The sequence below is a fragment of the Ranitomeya variabilis genome, chromosome 8 (assembly GCF_051348905.1).
Source record: "Ranitomeya variabilis isolate aRanVar5 chromosome 8, aRanVar5.hap1, whole genome shotgun sequence".
In the NCBI taxonomy this organism is placed as follows: Eukaryota; Metazoa; Chordata; class Amphibia; order Anura; family Dendrobatidae; genus Ranitomeya; species Ranitomeya variabilis.
The window spans coordinates 140,820,775-140,843,112 of NC_135239.1; the positions used below are offsets into that span (position 1 = coordinate 140,820,775).

The 22,338-nt window shown below is 47.5% G+C and overlaps 1 protein-coding gene across 5 annotated transcripts in view; it reads right to left on the reverse strand.

Moving 5' to 3' along the window:
* PICK1 (protein interacting with PRKCA 1) overlaps positions 1-19,389 on the reverse strand; it is a 205,500-nt gene extending 186,111 nt beyond the window's left edge. The window contains exon 1 of one of the 5 annotated variants that reach the window (XM_077277900.1): positions 19,221-19,389. The gene's annotated coding sequence lies outside the window, so the exon portion shown is untranslated. Of the gene's footprint in view, positions 1-18,504; positions 18,528-19,042; positions 19,175-19,206 lie in introns of those variants that run through there. The other 4 variants (XM_077277902.1, XM_077277901.1, XM_077277904.1 and 1 more) reach the window with 4 other exon arrangements.
* Between the last annotated feature and the right edge of the window lie 2,949 nt (positions 19,390-22,338).

Here is a 22,338-nt window from a genome sequence, read left to right on the forward strand (position 1 = left end):
GCTCTTAGGCCTACCTTGGTTGTAACGGGTGGCAATTTGAGTCACTGTTGCCTTTCTATCAGCTCGAACCAGTCTGCCCATTCTCCTCTGACCTCTGGCATCAACAAGGCATTTCCGCCCACAGAACTGCCGCTCACTGGATTTTTTTTCTTTTTCGGACCATTCTCTGTAAACCCTAGAGATGGTTGTGCGTGAAAATCCCAGTAGATCAGCAGTTTCTGAAATACTCAGACCAGCCCTCCTGGCACCAACAACCATGCCACGTTCAAAGGCACTCAAATCACCTTTCTTCCCCATACTGATGCTCGGTTTGAACTGCAGGAGATTGTCTTGACCATGTCTACATGCCTAAATGCACTGAGTTGCCGCCATGTGATTGGCTGATTAGAAATTAAGTGTTAACAAGAAGTTGGACAGGTGTACCTAATAAAGTGGCCGGTGAGTGTATGTAAAGTTTCTTATGATGTGAGGGGATTTGTGACTTATAGGTGATGTACCGGCATGATGATCGGATGCGATCGGAGGCTATACTACACAGAGATGGATTAAATAACCGGCGGGCGGTTACTACAACAACTGAAATAACAATGCTGTGATTGGTCTACAACTGGAACAGCGGATTACTCCTTATCATCTATGGAGAGTTTATTGCATTACATGATATGCTATTGATGTACTGATTGCACTGTGATTTTAACTGTGTTCTACGTATGTTTTTTACACTTTTGTGCACTTATTTATATTAGCAAATTAGGGCCGCCCTCTGCTGGTGATTGGAGCTTGTTTTGGCTCCACACTATTTAAGGTGGCCAGGTGATATGTATTGTATACTTGATAAAGGCCAATATGGCCGAAACGTTGTATGTTACTATGGCAGAATAAAGACTACTTTTTGATACCCAGTTCATGTCACATGTCTAGCTTGGATACCCAATAACTGTAAGGCACAGAGGAATCACAGTTGGCAAGGTACTCCTTCGGCATCTTCCAAAACTTTTCCCTCCTTATCAGAGTACTCTGTGCACCAGGGCCTGGGCACTGGGAGGGTTTGAGAAAACTGTCCCAGACCTTTGAGAGTGTTGCCCTGACTCTGATGTCTGTCTCCCTTGTTTCTACTCCTTGGTTGTCCAAGGAACCGTGATCTCTGCCGCCAGCTTTGTCAGATGGTATTTTTTTAAATAATTCTTCAACTATGACCTTCTGGTACTGCAACATTTTATTAGACTTTTCCACCACGGGAAGGAAAGATGGAGAGTTCTCCTTTTAGCATGGGTGTACAAAGGTGACAAACCAGTTATTAAGCCCTTCATGACCCAGCCTTTTTTGACCTTAATGACCTGGCCGTTTTTTGCAATTCTGACCAGTGTCCCTTTATGAGGTAATAACTCAGGAACGCTTCAACGGATCCTAGCGATTCTGAGATTGTTTTTTCGTGACATATTGGGCTTCATGTTAGTGGTAAATTTAGGTCGATAATTTCTGAGTTTATTTGTGAAAAAAAACGGAAATTTGGCGAAAATTTTGAAAATTTCGCAATTTTCACATTTTGAATTTTTATTCTGTTAAACCAGAGAGTTATGTGACACAAAATAGTTAATAAATAACATTTCCCACATGTCTACTTTACATCAGCACAATTTTGTAAACAAAATTTTTTTTTGCTAGGAAGTTATAAGGGTTAAAATTTAACCAGTGATTTCTCATTTTTACAACAAAATTTACAAAACCATTTTTTTTAGGGACCACCTCACATTTGAAGTCAGTTTGAGGGTTCTATATGGCTGAAAATACCCAAAGTGACACCATTCTAAAAACTGCACCCCTCAAGGTGCTCAAAACCACATTCAAGAAGTATATTAACCCTTCAGGTGTTTCACAGCAGCAGAAGCAACATGGAAGAAAAAATTAACATTTAACTTTTTAGTCACAAAAATGATCTTTTAGCAACAATTTTTTTATTTTCCCAAGAGTAAAAGGAGAAACTGGACCACGAACGTTGTTGTCCAATTTTTCCTGAGTACGCTGATACCTCATATGTGGGGGTAAACCACTGTTTGGGCGCACGGCAGGGCTCGGAAGGGAAGGAGCGCCATTTGACTTTTTGAATGAAAAATTGGCTCCAATCGTTAGCGGACACCATGTCGCGTTTGGAGAGCCCCTGTGTGCCTAAACATTGGAGCTCCCCTACAAGTGACCCCATTTTAGAAACTAGACCCCCCAAGGAACTTATCTAGATGCATAGTGAGCACTTTAAACCCCCAGGTGCTTCACAGAAGTTTATACCGCAGAGCCGTGAAAATAAAAAATAATTTTTCTTTCCTCAAAAATGATTTTTTAGCCCGGAATTTTTTATTTTCCCAAGGGTAACAGGAGAAATTGGACCCCAAATGTTGTTGTCCAGTTTGTCCTGAGTACGATGATACCCCATATGTTGGGGTAAACCACTGTTTGGGTGCACGGCAGGGCTCGGAAGGGAAGGCACGCCATTTGGCTTTTTGAATGGAAAATTAGCTCCAATCATTAGCGGACACCATGTCGCGTTTGGAGAGCCACTGTGTGCCTAAACATTGGAGATCCCCCACAAGTGACCCCATTTTGGAAACTAGACCTCCCAAGGAACTAATCTAGATGTGTGGTGAGCACTTTGAACCCCCAAGTGCTTCACAGAAGTTTATAACGCAGAGCCTTGAAAATAAAAAATAATTTTTCTTTTCTCAAAAATGATTTTTTAGCCCACAATTTTTTATTTTCCCAAGGGTAACAGGAGAAATTGGACCCCAAAAGTTGTTGTCCAGTTTCTCCTGAGTACGCTGATACCCCATATGTGGGGGAAACCCACTGTTTGGGCACATGCCGGGGCTCGGAAGGGAAGTAGTGACGTTTTGGAATGCAGACTTTGATGGAATGGTCTGCGGGCATCATGTTACGTTTGCAGAGCCCCTGATGTGCCTAAACAGTAGAAACCCACCACAAGTGACCCCATTTTGGAAACTAGACCCCCCAAGGAACTTATCTTGATGTGTAGTGAGCAATTAGAACCCCCAAGTGCTTCATAGAAGTTTACAATGCAGAGCCGTGAAAATAAAAAATAATGTTTCATTCCTCAAAAATTATGTTTTAGCAAGCAATTTTTTATTTTCGCAAGAGTAGCAGGAGAAATTGGACCCCAATAGTTGTTGTCCAGTTTGTCCTGAGTACACTGATACCCCATATGTGGGGGTAAACCACTGTTTGGGCACAAGTCGGGGCTCGGAAGGGAGGTAGTGACATTTTGAAATGCAGGCTTTGATGGAATGGTCTGCGGGCGTCACATTCCATTTGCAGAGCCCCTGATGTGCCTAAACAGTAGAAACCCCCCACAAGTGACCCCATTTTGGAAACTAGACCCCCCAAGGAACTTATCTAGATGTGTAGTGAGCACTTAGAACCCCCAAGTGCTTCATAGAAGTTTGCAACGCAGAGCCGTGAAAATAAAAAATAATGTTTCATTCCTCTAAAATTATGTTTTAGCAAGCAATTTTTTATTTCGCAAGGGTAACAGGAGAAATTGGACCTCAATAATTGTTGCCCAGTTTGTCCTGAGTATGCTGGTACCCCATATGTGGGAGTAAACCACTGTTTGGGCGCACGTCGGGGCTCGGAAGGGAGGGAGTACCATTTGACTTTTTCAACGCAAGATTGGCTGGAATCAATGGTGGTGCCATGTTGCGTTTGGAGACCCCTGATGTGCCTAAAGAGTGGAAACCCCTCAATTCTAACTCCAACACTAACCCCAAAACACCCCGAACCCTAACCCCAACTCTAGCCATAACCCTAATCACAACCCTAACCCCAACACACCCCTAACCACATCCCTAACCCTAATCCCAACCCTAACCCCAACCCTAACCACAACTTTAACCCCAACAAACCCCTAACCCTAACCATAACCCTAATCACAAGCCTATTCTTAACCCTATTTCCAACCCTAGCCCAAATTCCAACCCTAACTCTAATTCCAACCCTAACCCTAAGGCTATGTGCCCACGTTGCGGATTCGTGTGAGATTTTTCCGCACCATTTTTGAAAAATCCGCAGGTAAAAAGAACTGTGTTTTACCTGCGGATTTACCGTGGATTTCCAGGGTTTTTTATGCGGATTTCACCTGTAGATTCCTATTGAGGAACAGGTGTAAAACGCTGTGAAATTCGCACAAAGAATTGACATGCTGCGGAAAATACAACGCAGCATTTCCGCGCAGTATTTTCCGCACCATGGGCACAGCGGATTTGGTTTTCCATAGGTTTACATGGTACTGTAAACCTGATGGAACACTGCTACGAATCCGCAGCTGCCAATCCGCTGCGGATCCGCAGCCAAATCCGCACCGTGTGCACATAGCCTAATTCTAACGCTAACCCTAGTTCTAACCCTACTCCTAACCCTACCCCTAGTTCTAACCCTAGTTCTAACCCTAGTGGAAAAAAAAATATTTTCTTTATTTTATTATTGTCCCTACCTATGGGGGTGATAAAGGGGGGGTTCATTTACTATTTTTTTTATTTTGATCACTGTGATAGGTTTTATCACAGTGATCAAAATGTACATGGAACGAATCTGCCGGCTGGCAGATTCAGCGGGCGCACTACGCATGCGCCCGCCATTTTGGAAGATGGCAGCGCCCAGGGAGAAGACGGACGGACTCCGGGAGGATCGGTGTTGTGAATTTACCTTTTGGCTCCCTCTAGTGGCTACTAGTGATTTGACTCTGGGTATGTCATTCATCTCTTGTATGCTCACCTGGGTCGTTAGGTCAGGGGTGTTGCTATATTAGCTCCCTGGACCTTCAGTTCAATGCCTGGCAACGTTGATATCAGAGCTAATCTGTAGTGCTCTTGTCTTCTGATCCTGGTTCCTGTTTGATTAAGCTAAGTCTGCTTTCTTGCTTTTTGCTATTTGTTTTTGTTTGCATTTTTGTCCAGCTTGTATATTATCTGTATCCTGACCTTGCTGGAAGCTCTAGGGTGGCTGGTGTTCTCCCCCCGGGCCGTTAGACGGTTCGGGGGTTCTTGAATCTCCAGTGTGGATTTTTTGATAGGGTTTTTGTTGACCATATAAGTTATCTTACTCATTCTGCTATTAGTAAGTGGGCCTCTCTTTGCTAAACCTAGTTCATCTCTGTGTTTGTCATTTCCTCTTACCTCACCGTTATTATTTGTGGGGGGCTTGTATCCTACTTTTGGGGTCCTTTCTCTGGAGGCAAGAGAGGTCTTTGTTTTCCTCTTCTAGGGGTAGTTAGCTCTCCGGCTGGCGCGAGACATCTAGCGACCAACGTAGGCATGTTCCCCGGCTACTTCTAGTGTTGGCGTTAGGAGTAGATATATGGTCAACCCAGTTACCACTGCCCTATGAGCTGGATTTTTGTACTTCGCAGACTGGCTGATATCTCTGAGACCCTCGCCATTGGGGTCATAACAGTTTGCCAGGCCCGTATTAAATGTTAAATGCATTGCAGAAGCGGGATTATAAGAAAGAAAGTTCTGAGTTTTTTTTTTCTCTCATTTTTTTTTTTTTTTTTTCTTTTCCCCTTTACCTCTGAGTGGCTTGTGATTGCTGCAGACATGAATGTCCAGACCTTGATTACAAGTGTGGACCAGCTTGCTGCTCGTGTGCAGGGCATACAAGATTATGTTACCAGAAATCCTATGTCAGAACCTAAGATACCGATTCCTGAACTGTTTTCCGGAGACCGATTTAAGTTTAGAAATTTCAGGAATAATTGTAAATTGTTTTTGTCCCTGAGACCCTGTTCCTCTGGAGACTCCGCTCAGCAAGTGAAAATTGTTATTTCTTTTTTACGGGGCGACCCTCAGGATTGGGCTTTCTCGCTGGCGCCAGGAGATCCGGCATTGGCTGATATTGATGCGTTTTTTCTGGCGCTCGGTTTGCTTTATGAGGAACCCAATCTTGAGATTCAGGCAGAAAAAGCCTTGCTGGCTATGTCTCAGGGCCAGGACGAGGCTGAAGTGTATTGCCAAAAATTTCGGAAATGGTCCGTGCTGACCCAGTGGAACGAGTGTGCATTGGCTGCAAATTTTAGAAATGGCCTTTCTGAAGCCATTAAGAATGTGATGGTGGGTTTTCCCATTCCCACAGGTCTGAATGATTCCATGGCCCTGGCAATTCAAATTGACCGGCGGTTGCGGGAGCGCAAAACCGCAAATTCCCTCATTGTGTTCTCTGAACAGGCACCTGATTTAATGCAATGTGATAGAATCCTGACTAGAAATGAGCGGAAAATTCATAGACGCCAGAATGGCTTGTGTTACTACTGTGGTGATTCTACACATGTTATCTCAGCATGCTCTAAGCGTCCTACTAAGGTTGTTAGTCCTGTCGCCATTGGTAATTTGCAACCTAAGTTTATTCTATCTGTAACTTTGATTTGCTCACTGTCATCGTATCCTGTCATGGCGTTTGTGGATTCAGGTGCTGCCCTGAGTCTTATGGATCTGTCATTTGCCAAGCGCTGCGGTTTTGTTCTTGAGCCATTAGAAAATCCTATCCCTCTTAGGGGTATTGATGCTACGCCATTGGCAGAAAATAAACCGCAGTTTTGGACACAGGTTACCATGTGCATGACTCCTGAACATCGGGAGGTGATACGTTTTCTTGTTCTGCATAAGATGCATGATTTGGTTGTTTTGGGTTTGCCATGGTTACAGACCCATAATCCAGTCTTGGACTGGAAGGCAATGTCAGTGTCAAGTTGGGGCTGTCATGGAATTCATGGAGATTCCCTGCCCGTGTCTATTGCTACTTCTACGCCTTCGGAAGTTCCGGCGTATTTGTCTGATTATCAGGATGTCTTCAGCGAGTCTAGGTCAAGTGCATTGCCTCCTCATAGGGAATGTGACTGTGCAATAGATTTGATTCCAGGCAGTAAGTTTCCTAAGGGAAGACTGTTTAATCTGTCGGTACCTGAACATACCGCGATGCGTTCATATATCAAGTAGTCTCTGGAGAAGGGGCATATCCGTCCTTCTTCTTCCCCTCTTGGTGCGGGATTCTTTTTTGTGGCCAAAAAGGACGGATCTTTGAGGCCTTGTATTGACTATCGGCTTTTAAATAAGATCACTGTCAAATTTCAGTATCCTTTGCCGCTGTTGTCAGACTTGTTTGCCCGGATTAAAGGTGCCAAGTGGTTCACCAAGATAGACCTTCGTGGTGCGTACAACCTTGTGCGCATTAAGCAAGGAGATGAATGGAAAACCGCATTCAATACGCCCGAAGGTCATTTTGAGTACTTGGTGATGCCATTTGGGCTCTCTAATGCACCTTCAGTTTTTCAGTCCTTTATGCATGACATCTTCCGGAAGTATCTGGATAAATTTTTGATCGTTTATCTGGATGATATTCTGGTTTTTTCTGATGATTGGGACTCGCATGTGGAGCAGGTCAGGATGGTTTTCAAGATTTTGCGTGAAAATTCTTTGTTTGTTAAAGGCTCAAAGTGTCTCTTTGGTGTACAGAAGGTTCCCTTTTTAGGGTTCATTTTTTCCCCTTCTGCTGTGGAGATGGACCCAGTCAAGGTCCGAGCTATTCATGATTGGACTCAACCCTCGTCAGTTAAGAGTCTTCAGAAGTTCTTGGGTTTTGCTAACTTCTACCGTCGTTTTATCGCTAATTTTTCTAGCGTTGTTAAACCGTTGACGGATATGACCAAGAAAGGCTCTGATGTGGCTAACTGGGCTCCTGCTGCCGTGGAGGCTTTCCAGGAGTTGAAGCGCCGGTTTACTTCAGCGCCTGTTTTGTGCCAGCCTGATGTCTCACTTTCCTTTCAGGTTGAAGTGGATGCTTCTGAGATTGGGGCAGGGGCCGTTTTGTCGCAGAGAGGCCCTGGTTGCTCTGTGATGAGACCTTGTGCCTTTTTCTCTAGGAAGTTTTCGCCTGCTGAGCGGAATTATGATGTTGGCAATCGGGAGTTGTTGGCCATGAAGTGGGCATTTGAGGAGTGGCGTCATTGGCTCGAGGGTGCTAAGCATCGTGTGGTGGTCTTGACTGATCACAAAAATCTGATGTATCTCGAGTCTGCTAAACGCCTGAATCCTAGACAGGCCCGCTGGTCATTGTTTTTCTCCCGTTTTGACTTTGTGGTCTCGTATTTACCAGGTTCTAAGAATGTGAAGGCCGATGCTCTGTCTAGGAGCTTTGTGCCTGATGCTCCTGGAGTCGCTGAACCTGAGGGTATTCTTAAGGAAGGAGTTATCTTGTCAGCTATTTCTCCAGATCTGCGACGTGTGTTGCAGAGATTTCAGGCTGGTAGGCCTGACTCTTGTCCACCTGACAGATTGTTTGTGCCTGCTAAATGGACCAACAGAGTCATTTCCGAGGTTCATTCCTCAGTGTTGGCAGGGCACCCGGGAATTTTTGGCACCAGAGATCTGGTGGCCAGGTCCTTTTGGTGGCCTTCCTTGTCAAGGGATGTGCGGTCATTTGTGCAGTCCTGTGGTACTTGTGCTCGAGCTAAGCCTTGCTGTTCACGTGCCAGCGGGTTGCTCTTGCCCTTGCCTGTCCCGAAGAGACCTTGGACACACATCTCTATGGATTTCATTTCGGATCTTCCGGTGTCTCAGGGCATGTCTGTCATCTGGGTGATATGTGATCGTTTCTCCAAGATGGTCCATCTGGTTCCTTTGCCTAAGCTGCCTTCCTCTTCTGATCTGGTTCCTGTGTTCTTCCAGAACGTGGTTCGTTTGCACGGCATTCCTGAGAATATTGTGTCGGACAGAGGATCCCAGTTTGTTTCCAGGTTCTGGCGATCCTTTTGTGGTAGGATGGGCATTGAATTGTCGTTTTCGTCCGCTTTTCATCCACAGACTAACGGACAAACGGAACGAACTAATCAGACTCTGGAGGCGTATTTGAGGTGTTTTGTCTCTTCTGATCAGGATGATTGGGTGACCTTCTTGCCGTTGGCTGAATTTGCCCTTAATAATCGGGCTAGTTCTGCCACCTTGGTTTCGCCATTTTTCTGCAACTCCGGTTTCCATCCTCGTTTTTCCTCGGGACATGTGGAGCCTTCTGACTGTCCTGGAGTGGATTCTGTGGTGGATAGGTTGCAGCGGATCTGGAATCATGTGGTGGACAACTTGAAGTTGTCACAGGAGAAGGCTCAGCGTTTTGCCAACCGCCGCCGCGGTGTGGGTCCCCGACTTCGTGTTGGGGATTTGGTATGGCTGTCTTCTCGATTTGTTCCTATGAAGGTCTCCTCTCCCAAATTTAAGCCTCGATTCATTGGTCCTTACAAGATATTGGAGATCCTTAATCCTGTATCCTTTCGCCTGGATCTTCCGGTGTCGTTTGCCATTCACAACGTATTTCATAGGTCCTTGTTGCGGCGGTACGTTGTGCCTGTGGTTCCTTCTGCTGAGCCTCCTGCTCCGGTGTTGGTTGAGGGCGAGTTGGAGTACGTGGTGGAGAAGATCTTAGATTCTCGTCTCTCCAGGCGTAGGCTTCAGTACCTGGTCAAGTGGAAGGGCTATGGTCAGGAGGATAATTCCTGGGTGGTCGCCTCTGATGTGCATGCGGCCGATTTAGTTTGTGCCTTTCACGCCGCTCATCCTGATCGCCCTGGTGGTCTTGGTGAGGGTTCGGTGACCCCTCACTAAGGGGGGGGTACTGTTGTGAATTTACCTTTTGGCTCCCTCTAGTGGCTACTAGTGATTTGACTCTGGGTATGTCATTCATCCCTTGTATGCTCACCTGGGTCGTTAGGTCAGGGGTGTTGCTATATTAGCTCCCTGGACCTTCAGTTCAATGCCTGGCAACGTTGATATCAGAGCTAATCTGTAGTGCTCTTGTCTTCTGATCCTGGTTCCTGTTTGATTAAGCTAAGTCTGCTTTCTTGCTTTTTGCTATTTGTTTTTGTTTGCATTTTTGTCCAGCTTGTATATTATCTGTATCCTGACCTTGCTGGAAGCTCTAGGGTGGCTGGTGTTCTCCCCCCGGGCCGTTAGACGGTTCGGGGGTTCTTGAATCTCCAGTGTGGATTTTTTGATAGGGTTTTTGTTGACCATATAAGTTATCTTACTCATTCTGCTATTAGTAAGTGGGCCTCTCTTTGCTAAACCTAGTTCATCTCTGTGTTTGTCATTTCCTCTTACCTCACCGTTATTATTTGTGGGGGGCTTGTATCCTACTTTTGGGGTCCTTTCTCTGGAGGCAAGAGAGGTCTTTGTTTTCCTCTTCTAGGGGTAGTTAGCTCTCCGGCTGGCGCGAGACATCTAGCGACCAACGTAGACATGTTCCCCGGCTACTTCTAGTGTTGGCGTTAGGAGTAGATATATGGTCAACCCAGTTACCACTGCGCTATGAGCTGGATTTTTGTACTTCGCAGACTGGCTGATATCTCTGAGACCCTCGCCATTGGGGTCATAACAGATCGGTAAGTATGAGGGGGTGGGGTGGATCGGAGCACAGCGGGAGCGGACAGGAGGACGGAGGGGAGTACGGGACAGAACGGAGGACTGGGGAGGAGATCGGTGGCGGTGGGTGGGGGGGCAGATCTGGATTTTCAGCCATGGCCGATGATATTGCAGCATCGGCCATGGCTGGATTGCAATATTTCACCATTTTCACATAGGTGAAATATTGCAAATTGCTCTGATTGGCTGTTGCACTTTCAACAGCCAATCAGAGCGATCGTAGCCACGTGTGGGCAAAGCCACCCCCCCTGGGCTAAAGTACAACTCCCCCTGTCCCTGCAGATCGAGTGAAATTGCAGTTAACCCTTTCACCTGATCTGCAGGGACGCGATCATTCCATGACGCCACATAGGCGTCATGGGTCGGATTGGCACCGACTTTCATGACGCCTACGTGGCGTCATGGGTCGGGAAGGGGTTAATGTTGGCCAAAATACAGACAACACTTGAGGATCACTGGAAAGGCAGAGGACTATAAAGTCAGCCATGTGTGTCAGACTGCCAACAGCCAAGATTTCCCTGTCCCCACCAAGAGGATGACTGTCCATGTTGTCCTCCTCCTCCCAGTCTTCAGGCCTTCCACGCTGAACAGACGGGATGAAGGTGGTGTGGGTAGTACTGTCTGTAGCGCAGGCAATCAGCTCCTATTCCTCCTCCTCATTATCACCCAATCCACGTTGAGAAGATGAGATGAGGCTGGGCTTGTTAAGGAGTATCATCACCCTGTAGTTTCTTGCTCCATCTCAACTTGCTCCGGCTGTAAAATCTCCTCTTTGTGAGCAGTGAATGTTTCAGTAGACAGAGAGGCGGTTTGGCTAAGCTGATCATTGCGTTATTACCGCTCACCATCCTGGTCAAGTCCTCAGAGTTTGAGACCCACACAGATGCAAACATCCATGCCCACACATCAGCTCTTATGTGCGAAGACTGACCGGAATACCGCAAGGCATGTTGTAGCTGGTATTCAACTACTGCCCTCTGATACTCACAAAGCCTTGCCAACATATGTAATGTTGAGTTCCAATGTGTGGTCACATCACACACCAGTCCGTAAGATGAAAGTTGCAAACACTGTTGCAGCACTGCCAGGGCGGCTGCAGCTGTAGCGTACTCACAGAAAAGGGCACACACACACGGTGTGCTTTCACAATATCTCAGGCAGATCTCGGTAGGTTTTGAGAAACCACAGAACCACTAAGTTGAGCATGTTGGCCAAGCATGGTATGTGTAAGGTTGCCAAGCTTCAGAGCTACCACCAGGTTACGGCAATTGTCACACACAACCATGCCTAGTTGTAGGTTCAGTGGCGAGAGCCACAGATCAGTCTGGTCTGTTAGACTTTTCAACAACTCTGCAGCCTTGTGCAGTTTGTCGCCTCAACAGATTAGCTTCAGCAGAGCCTGTTGCCGCTTGGCAGAGGCAGTGCTGCAGTACTTCCAGCTTGCAGCTGATGTTGACATTACGGAGATGGAGAAGGAGGTGCAGGAACTGTTGTAGAAGGTGGGGGAAAACCTAATTGAACCAGGGCCTGCGATCCTTGGTGTTGGTAGCACGTGTTCAGTCACAGGGTCCAACTGGGTTGCGGCTTCCACAATGTTCACCCAGTGTGCTGGGAGATATAGCGTCCCTTGCCACAAGCACTTGTCCAGGTGTCCGTGGTTAAGTGGATCTTCCGCATAACAGTGTTGGTAAGGGCACAGCTGATGTTATGGGACATGTGCATTGTACTGAGGGTTGGTCACCTCCATGAAGTTGCGGAAAGCTTCTGTCTCCACAAACCTAAACAGCAATATTGACAGGATTGGCGGGCACATAGAACAGGAAGAAGCAGTGCTGTCACCCACAGACACTGTTTCTGGACCCTTGCGTTCCGCAAAACTAGTCGGGTGCTTTGCTGTCATGTGCCTGAGGAAGATGGTGATGGTCATGCTGGTAACTGTGCTGCAAATGCTGGCAGGGCAGATGTTGCAAATAGCCTTTTCTGGGTTAACTGGACGGTCTTTAAAAAAAGCACAAAACTCGGGAACACCTAAATCTTGGCCTGTTAACTTCACCTGTGTTAGTGCTCTGAGGAGGACTTGCCCGCCTTGTGTCTCTGGTCACCCCACTGCCTCTTCCTGCCTGATGTGGTGCTGCGGTTCTCTTCCCCTCTGCATGTCACCTTCCCAGGTTGGGTCAGTGACTTCATCGTCCACCACCTCATCTTCCACTTCTGTCCCCTGGTCCTCCTCCTGACTTAACATCAGTTTGCAATTGTGTCTCATCATCATCTACCTTTTGCGACAATAATTCCATTTTTCCACTGTCGCCTTCTTGGGCTCAAATATCTACATGCAATCTCCTCATGTTTTGCTTGAAACGGGCAGGGAGAGAGGGCAGAATCTGTGAATGGAAATGTGAGCAGCTCTTTGGAGTGTCCAAGTGTGGGATTACTTGTCCCCGGGCGCTCAGCATGGTGAGAGGATGGAGGATAAGGGTGAGGATTATGTGGTCCAGAAGCACGGCTTCTAAGACTGGACCATGTGAAATAACTGGAAGCATTATCACACTGGTCTGGCTACAAGAGTGGTGCTTCGTGCCCCCCTACAAAGTGGGACAGGAAGCCTGGTCGACATGATGTGTGTGTTAGTTGTGCTCCCGACACAGGCATTGTTTCACCTTGCTGATGGCTTCTGCTCTCACCATCACGCCCAATTCCCTGTCCCTTACCATGAACCTTGTCCATTTTAAATTACGCATGACATATCTGTTGAAAAAACTTCACAGGATTAGCATCACAGGAAAATATGCCCCCCTCAGATGGACTTATTACACTCCAGTAGCAATATAGTGATGCTATTGCCAACCAACCAAGTGGAAAGAAATATTAACCCCTTAACCCCCGGAGCTTTTTTCGGTTATGCATTTTCGTCTTTCACTCCCCTCCTTCCTAGAGCCATAACTTTTTTATTTTTCCGTCAATATGGCCATGTGAAGGCTCAATTTTTGCAGGACGAGATGTACTTTTGAACGACACCATTGGTTTTACCATGTCGTGTACTAGAAAACGGGAAAAAAATTCCAAGTGCGGTGAAATTGCAAAAAAAGTGCAATCCCACACTTGTTTTTTGATTGGCTTTTTTGTTGGGTTCACTAAATGCTAAAACTGACTTGCCATTATGATTCTCCAGTTCATTAAGAGTTCATAGACATAAAACATGTCTAGGTTCTTTTTTAACTAAGTGGTGAAACAAAATTCCAAACTTTGCTAAAAAAAAAAAAAACATTGCGTAATTTTCCGTTACCCGTAGTGTCTCTATTTTTCGTGATCTGGGGTTGGGTGAGGGCTTATTTTTTGTATGCTGATTTGACGGTTTTAGTGATACCATTTTTGTGCAGATACATTCTTTTGATCGACCATTATTGCATTTTAATGCAATGTCACGGCAACCAAAAAAACGTAATTCTGGTGTTTTGACTTTTTTTCCTCGCTACGCCGTTTAGCGATCAGGTTAATCCTTTTTTTTATTGATAGATCGGGCGATTCTGAATGCGGCAATACCAAATATGTGTATGTTTGATTTTTTTTTATTGTTTTATTTTGAATGGGGCGAAAGGGGGGTGATTTAAACTTTTATATTTTTTTCACATTTTTTCTTTCATTATGGCATGCTTCAATAGCCTCCATGCTCAGATCGCCTCTATGTAGTAGAATTACTGCATTGCTATGAGAGCCAACCACAGGGTGGCACTCATAGCAATCTGGCATCAACCACAGAGGTCTCACGGAGACCTCTGGTTGCCATGCTGACGCACCGATGACCCCGATCACGTGACGGGGTCATCGGCGCGCGCATTTCTGGCCGGATGACCGAAATTGCTTGTTAAATGCTGCTATCAAAGTTTGGCAGTGGCATTTAACTAGTTAATAGGCGCAGGCGAATCGCGATTCCACCCGCGCTTATTGCGGGCACATGTCAGCTGTTCAAAACAGCTGACATCTTCCAGCTTTGATGCGGGCTCACCGTCCGCCGTAGTCCAATTACCGAGTGTCCCACCACGAGTCCAGCTCCGCTACATCCGGATGCCTTTGGCTGAATGGTGGCATTATGCTACCATCCAGCCTGACATCCAGACAAGCAGAGCTTGTACATGACCACCGGATATAACTCGGTCTCTGGAGGTCACCTGCACTGCACTTCTCACAGTCAGCTGACCGTGAGAACTTTGCTAGTGACCGGAGATAACCCTGGCGGTCAAATGGACGGTAGTTCTTGCGGTCAGCTCAGTCATCGCGAGAGCTGCAGTGGACGTGAACTTCCGGCTGGAACAAGGTAAGACATTATTTAAATTAGCACACATGCGTAGTAACCTGCGTTTCTGCACTTACTACACATGTGACTATAAAGATAATGCGGTTTTACCACATCTAATGATGGTGTGTGGCAAATTTATGCTGCGGAGACTGAGCATCTCCGCAACATAAATAGACATACTGCGGTCTGGAAAAATGCGCCGCATGTTCGTTTAGGCAGGGAGCCGCAGGCGTCTTTTAACGCATAGAGGAGATGGGATTTCTTGAAATCCCATCCACTATGGTGTAACATCTGGATGCTGCGGGTTTGACAATGCGGATTTACGTAGCGTCAAACCCGCAGCATTTACTGACTGGAAATATACCCTTACAGTGAATGGCAAGCAATCCCCACGTTTACTATAGCCTCTTTCACATTTGCGTCGTGGGGCCTCCGTCGCAATCCATCGTTTATGGAAAAAAACGCATCCTACAAATGTTCCTGCATGATGCTTTCTTTCCCATAGACTTGTATTGTCGACGGATCGCGACGTATGGACATACGTTGCGTCCGTCGTGCACTGGATCCATCGTGTTTTGGCGAACCGTCGTCACGATAAAACGTTCAAGGGAACGTTTTTTCGTACGTCGGATCCGCCATTTCCAACCGCGCATGCGCAGCCGGAACTCCGCCCCCTCCTCCCCGGACTTTAGAATGGACAGCGGATGCATTGTAAAACTGCATCCGCTGCACACGTTGTGACAAACTTGCACAACGTCCGTCGGTACGTCTGGCTGACGCTTTGCGCCGGTCTTGTACCGACGCAAATGTGAAAGAGGCCTAAGAACCACCAAACATGCGGGGCTGGGACTCGAGCTTGCATGCGAGCGTTCAAAAATACTCGGCGAGTGGCGAGCAGTGACAAGCACGCTCACTCATCAATAATACAGATATATATGTTTGGTATCGCCGGAATCTTTATGACCTGAAGACCTATGTTGCCTATTCATTCTTTAGCGCACAATGAATGCCATAAAAAAACACGCCGAGAACAATGTCCAAATTGCATTCTTTTTTCCTCCATTTCAGCGCAATTGGATTTTTTCTAGCACATTTTAAAATGAATGGTTGTCCCACACAAAAAAAGCTTTCATACAGGTTTGACAGAAAATATAAAGTTTCAGACCTTGGACGTTAGGGAGGAGAAATTGAAGGCACAAAATGGAACTATTCAAACCTGACAGAATATTAATGAGCTACAGCTGAGGGGAGGCTGCTGATTGTCTGCACTGGTATGAGACAAGTGGCGTCACTCTCCGGGAACAGCGGCGCCGGCATTGCCATCTTTAGTTTAGGTGCTGAAGTGATGAAGCTGGGGTTGTGCAGCGGTGGAGCATTCTTTCAAGGGGTTTTCCAGGATCAAGAGAAATATCTGCAGCCACGTCTAATCACAGCGCTGATGTCTGAATCCTGACAGTGTGCAATGAGTGATTTGTGTAGTGGCTCAATGATCGACAGAAGAGGAAGAGAATCTAGACGGCAGGTGACGTAAGCGTGCGAGTCCACACCACCAACGTCCACTGGAAATTTAGGGGAATCTTGAAAGTGTGCACATTCCACACAGTCACAAAGTGACTGAAAAAATGTATCTTGAGCCCTGCGAGACCCTTTAACATGCTCTGTAATATGATACCCCACTGTGCAAGATCGTATGGCTGATGTAGGTAAGTGGTTAACCCCTTTTTTTTAATGTGGTGTTTTTCTAAATGCAGCTTCATAGGGCTGGGAAAAATATAGGTGAACAGTATGTAACAAAATCAGAGTGTCCTTAGTGCTGAGTGACAGCCACCAGAGTATAGCAGACAGCAGTCACTCAGGAGAGCGGCGGAGTGGGCAGCAACCTCTCCTCATGAAAACAGCAGGCCCAAAAGCAGGGGTCCACCGTGTTCCTCCAATTCTCCACTACCAGGCCCGCAAACAACTTTCCAAAATGGCCATATCAAGAACAGGTCATTTTAGAAAATCGGCTTGTAAATGCACATTACTTGGTACTTAAAGGGAATCTGTCACCAGGTTTGGCCAATATAAGATGTGGCCACCACCTTTAAGGGCTTATCTGCAGCATTCTGTAATGTTGTAAATAGTCCCCCGATCCGACCTGAAAGATAAGAAAAATAAGTTTTATTATACTCACCCAGGGGGGCGGTTCGGTCAGATGGGTGTTGCAGGTCCGGGTTCGTCGCCTCCCATCTTTTTGTGATGCCGCCCTCCTGCTTCTTCATCGCTCCCCGGCATCGCGCCAGACCCGGACCTGTGACACCAATCGGACCGGACCGCCCCGCAGTGAGTATAATAAAACTTGTTTTTCTTATCTTGCTGGTCGGATCGGGGGCTTATCAACAGTATTATAGAATGCTGGAGATTAGCTCTGAAAGGCGGTGGCCGCATCTTAGGTCATATTCACATGTTCAGTATTTGGTCAGTATTTTACATCAGTATTTGTACGCCAAAACCAGGAGTGGAACAATTAGGGTATGTTACATAGTTATTAAGGTTGAAGGAAGACTGTAAGTCCATCTAGTTCAACCCATAGCCTAACCTAACATGCCCTAACATGTTGATCCAGAGGAAGGCAAAAAAAAAACATGTGGCAAAGAGTAACTCCACCATGGGGAAAAAAATTCCTTCCCGACTCCACATACGGCAATCAGACTAGTTCCCTGGATCAACGCCTTATCAAGGAATCTAGTGTATATACCCTGTAACATTATACTTTTCCAGAAAGGTATCCAGTCCCCTCTTAAATTTAATTAATGAATCACTCATTACAACATCATACGGCAGAGAGTTCCATAGTCTCACTGCTCTTACAGTAAAGAATCCGCGTCTGTTATTATGCTTAAACCTTCTTTCCTCCAGACGTAGAGGATGCCCCCTTGTCCCTGTCTCAGGTCTATGATTAAAAAGATCATCAGAAAGGTCTTTGTACTGTCCCCTCATATATGTGTCCACGTTCAGTTTTGCTTCAGGCTTTGGTCAGGATTTTATGCAAGTAAAATCCTGACCAAAACTGCACCTGAGGTCACTGGCAGGTCACCTGCGGTGTGCCTGCGTGTTTTGCTCATTGTAGCAACATGCTGCGTTTTGAAAAAACGCACCGCGCATGCGTTTTCGCGGCAAAAACGCATGCGTTTTTTAACGCATAGTGGAGTCGGGATTTCATGAAATGCCCTCCACTATGCTGTAACATCTGGACGCTGCGTTTTTGACACTGCGGAAAAACGCAGCGTCAAAAACGCAGCGTTTCCTGAACGTGGAAACATACCCTTAGAGGAAAAGTATAATAGAAACACATCATCACTTCTGCATTTATCACCCACTCCTGGTTTTGGCTTACAAATACTGATGCAAAATACTGACCAAATACTGATTGTGTGAACGTAGCCTTATAGCGGCTAAAACTGCTGACAGGTTCCCTTTAAGGCCACATGCACACTGAGTATTTGGCAGGTTCCTCAGTATTTATAAGCCAAACCCAGCAGAGGAACAGTCAAAGGAAAAGTATATTAGAAACACGTCACTACTTCTGTATTTATCACCCACTCCTGGTTTTGGCTTACAGATACTGAGGTAATAAACAAAGTGGGCACGTGGCCTAGCTGGACGGACTACGAACCCTCCTTCACACTACAATTAGTACTTTTGTATGTACACTGTGCATAGGCAGAAAGTTGCCAATCAGTGGTGGGGAGGGGTTATACAGACCTCATGAATATGGAGGACTACATGTCAACAGGGTTACAATCGGTGCTGCGTCGGGTGGTGTGGCGGGCGATCGGTGCAGCGTCGGGTGGTGTGGCGGGCGATCGGTGCCGCGTCGGGTGGTGTGGCGGGCGATCGGTGCCGCGTCGGGTGGTGTGGCGGCCGATCGGTGCCGAGTCGGGTGGTGTGGCGGCCGATCGGTGCCGAGTCCGGGTGGTGTGGTGGCCGATCGGTGCTGAGTCGGGTGATTTGGTGGCCAATCGGTGCGGAGTCGGGTGGTTTGGGGGAACAGAGTGATGGGCACACAAATCAGAGATAATGGATCGCGCTCTCCCCCAACCATCAGTGGTCCAATGCCGCCATATACATCAGACCCATCGATACCCGCAGGTGCGGCCCACAGTAGTACATTCTGTATGGACATTGTGATTGGCAAACCCCGCCGAACAAGTAAAATGGTCTTTCCCGGCAGCTGACATTAGGGGCAGCTGTGGGAGATGTCACGTGCTTCACAGTGGAGCGGTCCGGTCCCACAGCACACCTTATCTGCGGATTACTGACTACACAACTGCACCACAAATGTAAGAGAAACGAATGGCCGCCAGACCGGCATCAAGGAGTTAGCGGTCCACGCCACTGCCGGACAACACAACGGGAACGGGCTCATTATAGAAACACATAATCACTGCTGCTGAGCATCCGCACCTGCCGGGACTCACCTCAACACCACGCATGCGCCAAGGGATCTGACGTTGCAGCAGCTACTGGTGACGCGTAACTTTCCACACGTCTCTCTAGTCTGACTACAGTCTCAGTGTCAGGAAGTGGAGCCACGTACTGCGCAGGCGCGCCTTCGTACAGGAGCTAGGCTGCTGTGTGCAATAGTCTGCGACCTGCTGTCCTTCAGGGCTGTTTATGTGCACACATATTTTTGGGGTCTGCGGATTTTTCCGCAGCGGAATTGAGCTATCCACAGATAAAAGGCACTGTGTTTTACCTGCGGATTATTATCGCGGATTTTGTGCGGATTCCACCTGCGGTCCTATTATGGAGCAGGTGTAAATCGCAGCGGAATCCGCACAAAGAAGTGACATGCTGCGGAATGTAAACCGCTGTGTTAATGCGCGTTTTTTTCCACAGCATGGGCACAGTGGTTTCTGTTTTCCATAGGTTTACATGGTACTGTAAACTCATGGAAAACTGCTGCGGACCTGCAGCCTCAGATCCGCAGCAAAATCCACATCGTGTGCACATAGCCTAAGTGAGGAAATGTTACAGAAGTATCTAGATAGTAAGACTATGTGCACACGTTGCGGATTTTGCTGTGGATCCGCGGCTGCGGGTCCGCAGCAGTTTTCCATGAGTTTACAGTACCATGTAAACCCTTGGAAAACAGAAACCACTGTGCCCATGCTGCGGAAAAAAAACGCGCAGAAACGCAGCGGTTTACATTCCGCAGCATGTCAATTCTTTGTGCGGATTCCGCTGTGATTTACACCTGCTCCGCAATAGGAATCCGCACTAAATCTGCAGGTAAAACGCAGTGCCTTTTACATGCGGATTTCGAAAAATCCGCAGACCTCAAAGATACGTGTGCATATACCCTAAAAGTGATGGGCAGTCTGGCTCTTTTTAGTGATTTGGCTCAGCTCACCATAAAGAGCCGACTCTTTCGCCTCACGAACCGGCTCTTTTTAAATAGAAATACGTTTTCCACTGCTATCTTTCCAGGCCTTTGCCTGTACAGTGACAGCCTCATTAGACACCTGTATCAGGCTACGTTCACATTTGCGGTCAGCGCCGCAGCGTCGGGCGCCGCAGCGTCGCCGCATGCGTCATGCGCCCCTATATTTAACATGGGGACGCATAGACATGCGTTGTGCTGCGTTTTGCGCCGCATGGCCGCAAGCGTTGGACGGAAGAAACGCTTCAAGTTGCATTTTTTTTGCGTCCAACTTTCGGCCAAAAAGGACGCATGCGGCGCAAAACGCAGCGTTTTAGCGTGCGTTTTGCCGCGTTTTTGTTTGCGTTGTGCGCTGCGGCGCCGACGCTGCGGCGCACAACGCAAATGTGAACGTAGCCTAAGTATCTGGTGAAGCAGTACAGACTGTGTTTTTAGCATTGCTGTTTCCTCAGATTGTTCGCTCTTGTGAACAGTGCCCCTCTGCTACTCGGTTGTCTTAACGTATTACTTTCTAAATATGTGGCGTTTTTTGTACATTGCTGTAGTCATTCCCTCTTAGACACAATTTATCTGCATCCGTATTTTTTCTGCAAATGGATGGAACTGCATCCTTCTCAGGATTTGGTTGGAAATGTAAAATTCTGACTTCTGGGGCAGAGGGGAAAGAAGAGAGGGGAAAGACTGGTGAAAGTGAAAGGAAAAAAAATGGGGCTCCGTGCCTGCGCAGTATGACATCCACATGCAGATTGGACGCAGGCAGCCTGATTCGGGTGCGCCTACATTGACAATCATGTTTTTTGGATGCACTGCCACGTACCAGGATGTCTGCAGATTTTTTTAACACCCAAAATTCACAACAAGCTGCGTTTTGGGAGCACATGAAAAATTCTGATGCATACTGATCCTGATGCAAACACAGGTCCATGCATCCCTATGTTAAGTGTAGGGATGCAATCTGGATAGGAATGCATCAGGATTTCTTACAACGCACCGTACCAAAGCGCTAATGTGAAAGCAGCCCCACCCATGCAGCCCCTAACCAGGAGCCCCCATGTTATATACACGCTCCCAATACATTTTATTAACATTAGCACGCTATAACCTAGGGCACAAGCCCTTCTAGTGCGGCCGCTCACTGTATGACAGCACAGCATGCAGAGTCTACATTACATCTGCATGCTGTTCCCATACAGTTTCATCACTTTCCCATACAGCACATCCCTTGCTTCCCAGCATGCTCAGTTCCGCATAACAGATCCCTGCACATGGAAGCACACGGATCCGTGTTGTCTTGGATCCGTGCTCCATGGTAATTCCAGACATGTTGCCATGGATCCATGAGTGTCCCTGTGCCTGCGTGTTTTTCAGACGACACAAAACTGCAACAAGACGGGGGGGGGGGGGTGAATGGGGGTGATGTTGCTTGCATGGGGCTGCATGTGCATGCTGGAGAGGGGGGTCTGCCTTGGGAGAATGGGGGTGATGTTGCTTGCATGGGGCTGCATGTGCATGCTGGAGGGGGGTCTGCCTGGGGACTGCGTGCTGGGGGTCTGCCTGGGGAAGGGGCTCATGTTCCATGCATGGGGGTCTACCTGGGGAATTGGGTGACGTTGCTTGCATGCCTGGGACTGCGTGCTGGGGGTCTGTCTGGAGAAGGGGGTGACGTTGCTTGCCTGGGACTGTGTGCTGGGGGTCTGCCTGGGAAATGGGGTGACGTTGCTTGCATGCCTGGGAAAGGGGGTGATCTTGCTTGCATGCCTGGGACTGCGTGCTGGGGGTCTCTCTGGGGAAGGGGGTGACGTTGCATGTGTGGGGGGCTGCCTTTAGAAGGGTGACTGCATACTGGAGGTCTCTGTGAGGAAGGGGGTCATGTTCCTTGCAAGCGGGGCTGGGTGTCTGTTGGGAAGGGGGGCTGCGTGCTGCGGGTCTCTGTGGGGAAGGGGGTCATGTTCCGTGCATGGGGGTCTGCTTGGGGATGGGGGTCATGTTCCTTTGAGCGGGGCTGAGTGTCTGTTGGGAAGTGGGGCTGCGTGCTGGGGTCTCTGTGGGGAAGGGGGTCATGTTTCACACGTGGGGGGGCTGCATACTGGGGATCTGGAGAAGGGGGTCATGTTGTCTGCGTGGGGGAGTGCGTGTTGGTCTCAGTGAGGAAG